This window comes from Schistocerca serialis, chromosome 4 (genome assembly GCF_023864345.2).
Source record: "Schistocerca serialis cubense isolate TAMUIC-IGC-003099 chromosome 4, iqSchSeri2.2, whole genome shotgun sequence".
NCBI classification, from domain to species: domain Eukaryota; kingdom Metazoa; phylum Arthropoda; class Insecta; order Orthoptera; family Acrididae; genus Schistocerca; species Schistocerca serialis.
Window position 1 is genome coordinate 864,649,969 of NC_064641.1, and position 5,221 is coordinate 864,655,189.

Here is a 5,221-nt window from a genome sequence, read left to right on the forward strand (position 1 = left end):
CGAACATTTGAACACTCTTCTGAGTTTGAACACTTCCGTTGACCACCAAACTCCCCAGACATTAAAATTACTGAGCGTATCTGGGATCCTTTGCAACGTGTTTTTTTCACAAGAGATCTCCACCCCCTAGTTCTCTTATGGATTTATGGCCAGGCACTGCAGGATTCATGGTGTCAGTCCCCTCCAGCACTACTTCAGACATTACTCAAGTCCATGCAACGTCGTGCTACAGCACTTCGTCGTTCTCGCGGTGGCTCAAATGGCTCTGAGCACTATGCGACGTAACTTCTGAGGTCATCAGTCGCCTATAACTTAGTACTAATTAAACCTAACTAACCTAAGGACATCACACACATCCATGCCCGAGGCAGGATTCGAACCTGCGACCGAAGCGGTCACGCGGCTCCAGACTGAAGCGCCTAGAACCGCACGGCCACACCGGCCGGCCTCGCGGTGGCCCTACACGATATTAGGTAGGTGTACAAGTTTCTTTGGCTTTTCAGTGTATATCAAAGTTATTGACTAACTGTGCATCTTACACAAAGCGCAATACAGTAGGTTCAAATACGTCTATACCCTTGTGTACAAACCTGTAAGCGTTCTTAGAGAAAGGTAGGTGGAGATATTTGAAACCAAATAGAATAAAAATTGTATAAGCGAAGAATTCACGCACGGGAATAAAGCAGTACGCGCCCATCTGTAAGGTTAACTGGTAACTGCCTCTGCGCACGCAGTACGTAAGCAAGCCACGGCGTCTGCACGCGAGCCAGAGGTGCGTGTCGCAGGCGTCTGGAAGCTTCTGGTCGCGTGAGGGCCACGGCCGGCCGCACAGCTCTGAGGGGACTGTCGCTCTTCCCGGAGAGAGAAAGAGAGAGAGAGAGGTGGGATGGGAGGAGGGGCAGGGAGAGGGATGGAAGGGGCAGGGGTTGGCGGTGCTGAAGAGACGATGCAGGGGGGGGGGGGGGGAGAGGGAGGATGAGAGAGAGAGAGAGAGAGAGAGTGAGAGAGAGAGAGAGAGAGAGAGAGAGAGAGAGAGGGGGGGGGAGGCAGGGAGACGAGAGGCACATGGAGAGGGAGGGGAGGGGACGGGACAGGAGGGGAGAGGAGGGCAGCGGGAGGGGGTGAGTGTGAGAGGGGCAATAGGAAGATAGCTACAGCACATGGACTTGCATCCACTTAGAAACGTTAGCTCATAGCCAGATCGAATACACCTACATAAGCGGAAGAGGTAAGTTCTGTGTTCGCGGAAAATAGTACCTTTACATACAGAACAGCAGTCTCTATACGCGTTTATTGGAGAAAGAAGAAATTAAATACTTCCGCACAAATTTCATTTTAAATCCGATAATAATACGAAAGATTCTCTGACGGGGCTGAGGAACAGATTTACTTAGCACGTATTTATCGCGAACCTCTCCTCTCGCTCAAAGCAAAGCTCCAAGCGCGTGTGCCTCTTGTGTATAAGAAGGGTAAAAGAATGGATCCGCAAGCTACAGACCAATATCCTTAATATCGGTTTGCTTCAGAATATTTGAAGATATTCTGAGTTCGAAGTTCCTTGGGACTGAAGAACTTTTGTTCACGAATGAGCACTGTTGTGGAAAGCATGGCTCATGCGACACTCTGCTTTCCCTTTTCTCACATGAGATATTGTGAACTATGGATGGATAGTAACAAGCAGGTTCCATTCTTCCCTAATCCGAGCTTATGCTTCGTCTCTGCCGGCCGCTGGGGCCGAGCGGTTCTAGGCGCTTCAGTCCGGAAGCGCCCTGCTGCTACGGTCGCAGGTTCGAATCCTACCTCGTGCATGGATGTGTGTTCTGTCCTTAGGTTAGTTGGGTTTAAATGGTTCTAAGTCCACGGGACTGATGACCTATGTGAAGTCCCATAGTGCTTAGAGCCATTTGAATCATTTTTTAGCTTCGTCTCTAATGACCTCGTTGTCGACAGGGCGTTAAACACTGATCTCCTCCCCTTCTATCGTAATGGAGACCCCATAAACGACACTAGTGGGACCAGTTGTTGAGTACTTTTTGAGTGTTTTGGAGCCCCATCAGGTCGTATTAAGAAAAAGACACCGAATCAATTCACAGGTCGGCTGCTACATTTGTGATCGGTAAGTTCAAACAACAAGCAACTATTTCTGAGATCCTTTGAGAACTCAAGCTGGAATCACTGGAGAAAAGACGACTTTCTTTTCAAGGAATACTGCTGAAAAAATTTAGAGAACCTGCATTTGAAGCTGACTGCAAGACGAATCTAACGCCGCCAACGTACATTTCTCATAAGGACCACGAACACAAGATACGTCATATTAGGTCTCGTACGGAGGCTTATAGACAATCACTTTTCCCTCGCTCTATTTGCCCGTGGAACACGAAAGGAAATGACAAGTACTGATACTGGGCTTAGGCTCCGCCAAGCACCGCATGGTGGCTTGCGCAGTATGTACGTAGATGCAGAACAGTTCTCGCGAGTGATAATGGTACACAACAGGTAACACAATTTCTGATAAAACTGCTCCCGGGAAAGACAGCTGATCGCCTAGCTTAACGCACTGCGCCTTGGCTTGCAAGACGGGAGGTAATCGGGACCCACACAGAAAGCGTACGGCACATTAACGACTTCTGGTCTGGTACACGGGATAACCTGAGTGTGGTTTTGTAGGCGGTTCCGCACATTCGTTATGCAAATGCTGGTGTGGTCCCCACATCTCGCCTAAGATAATACGACACACAATCAGTTAAAATAGGATGACACGCAGAAAGTGTACCATTGCACTCGGGTAGGTTAACCATAGATAAGGAATGCTAAAGAGCGCGCATAGCGTACTGCGCATATTTCAAACATCCAACAGAAATTGTCACGTGCTCCTGTATGGCTTGTTGTTTACTGAAACTTTTAAATATTGCACGTATTTGTTCTGTTTCCACATATTTATTCATTAGTATTAGCAATGATGCTGAACTGTTGCTGTTGGAGATACACAGAAATAAACTGACGCACGAAAATTTACAATTCATAAGTAAGTACAGCAAACGTGTCCTAATCCTCATACAACCGAGAGGGGCTTTATGCGTTGATTAATATCGTGGTACATTGTAAAAAGGCATAGAGTTGTAGGCCTAATTTATTTGGCTGCAAGGCAATATATTTAAGAGACAAGCGCTGTATAATTTCGGTACTGTGTATTTTTCTTTTTCCTTTTCTGATTTTTCACTCCTTTCCGGGATGTGGAAGACGGACCCGCGTAGAACTATGTGCCTTGACATAAGCGATGTCATCAAGATTTGCCTCTCTTTATTGACAGATTTGCAGGGACACAAAGACATACGACATAGTGAATGATTATGAGAGATTAACTTTAGTTAATTTTAATAAAACCATAACAGGCGTATTGAAGTATGTTTACTATGACACAAACTGTTTCGTTCTAAATCAACTTCACCAGCTGACCCTGCCAACAGTCTTCGTAACGAATTCTGACAGAACTGTTCTGACATACTCAAGAGATGCAATCATTTTATATAACGTTACAAGCAAATTCAGCCGCGGTGCAGAAAGAGGATCTTTCCGTATTCTTTTAATTCGTCGATAATCGCGAAGAGCAGCAGCACTGTTTTGAGAAAACAGCTTTACGAGTAAAGCGCTACTCTCCTTGTCCAGACTCACACTGATGCTTGTACTTCAACCCTACAACGCTTTACCAATACTGGCGCCTAACGGCAAATCGTGTCGACACTAACATCAGTAACAACGCAAATCTCGCAACGCACAATCTGAACATCATTCCTAAAAAGTTGGATACGGTAAATAGTTTTCGTCTACACTGACTCAAATAGCGGAAGTTTAATTATGACCACCCTGTACTACAATTCCCTATCTATCGCTCCCGTAAAGACCGCGAAGACAATATTACGCTAATTACAGTGAGTGCACACGGAGGCGTTTAAGCAATCATTTTTCTCGAGCTCCACATGTGAATGGAAGTGGAAAAAAATGTAATAAGTGGTACAATGAGAAGTACCGTCTGCCTTCACTTCACAGTAGATTGCAGAGCGCGGATGTGCACTGTGTCCAAAATTAAAACAACAAACTGCTATTTCCTCGTGCTGTGTCTAATTCACCATATAATGATACAAACATTCAACAGATGTCGTTACGATAGTGTTCTGCAAGGAAGATGGCATTCCGATCAACAGACAACCACGCCAGCAATGACGTCAGCGCTCCTATCAAGCGGCGTAGTGCCTGCAGCGTAGTCACAATTCACAATTGCTGTGTACACAGTCCCAGGCGGTGCAATATGGCACAGACAAGTATACAGACTGCTGTGGAGGACGAATGGAAGCAGAGAGTCGCAAACTGATGCGGCCCGATGGCTTAATGGGAATCGTTCTGTTGTTTCTCGGATGAGGCGACAGTTTATAAAGACCGAAACTGTATCCTGGAGACCAGGACAAGGCCAACCACGTGTGACATCAGAAAGAGTGGACCGTTATTTGGCTGCAAGAGCATGACGGTACCGTCTTAGTACTGCACTGCAAATAGTGTCTGACCTCGTAGCATCCCCTGGACGTGTTCTATCGAGGCAAACGCTGTACAGAAGGTTCGGCAGAGTGGCTTTTATTGTCGCAGGCCTGTAGTCTGTTTGCCTCTGGCGTGTCTTAACAGAAGGGAACGTCTAGAGTGGAGCCGTCAACACGCCACCTGGACGGTCGAATGGTGGGCCAATGTTCTTTTCACAGATGAGTCCCTATTTGATCTGGAGAGTGATTCTTGACGGATTCCATTCTGGAGGGCACTTGGAACACTATTTCAAGACCCAAACATTGTGAAAAGAAACCTACATAGAGCAGGATCTCTAATGGTGTGGACAGGGATTATGTTGACTACCCGAACACCTCTTCATGAAATTGTATCGGTGAAGCAGCAAGATTTAACTGCTGCCTGGTACCATGAGGAAATCTTGGGACCTCATGCGCGGTTGTTAAGTGCATTGGGCCCAAACTTCGTACTGATGGACGATAATGCTCAACCTCTCGGAGCACTAGCGGTTGATGTTTTTCTGGAGACGGACGATACTACGCGATGGCGTGGCCTCCTCCCTCTACCACTTCGAATCCCGTAGACTTGTCTGGGGTGCACTAGGGACAGAGACTGCATCTGATCAGCATCCACCAGCCATTCTCCCAGACTTGCGAGCAGGTCTGCAGGAAGG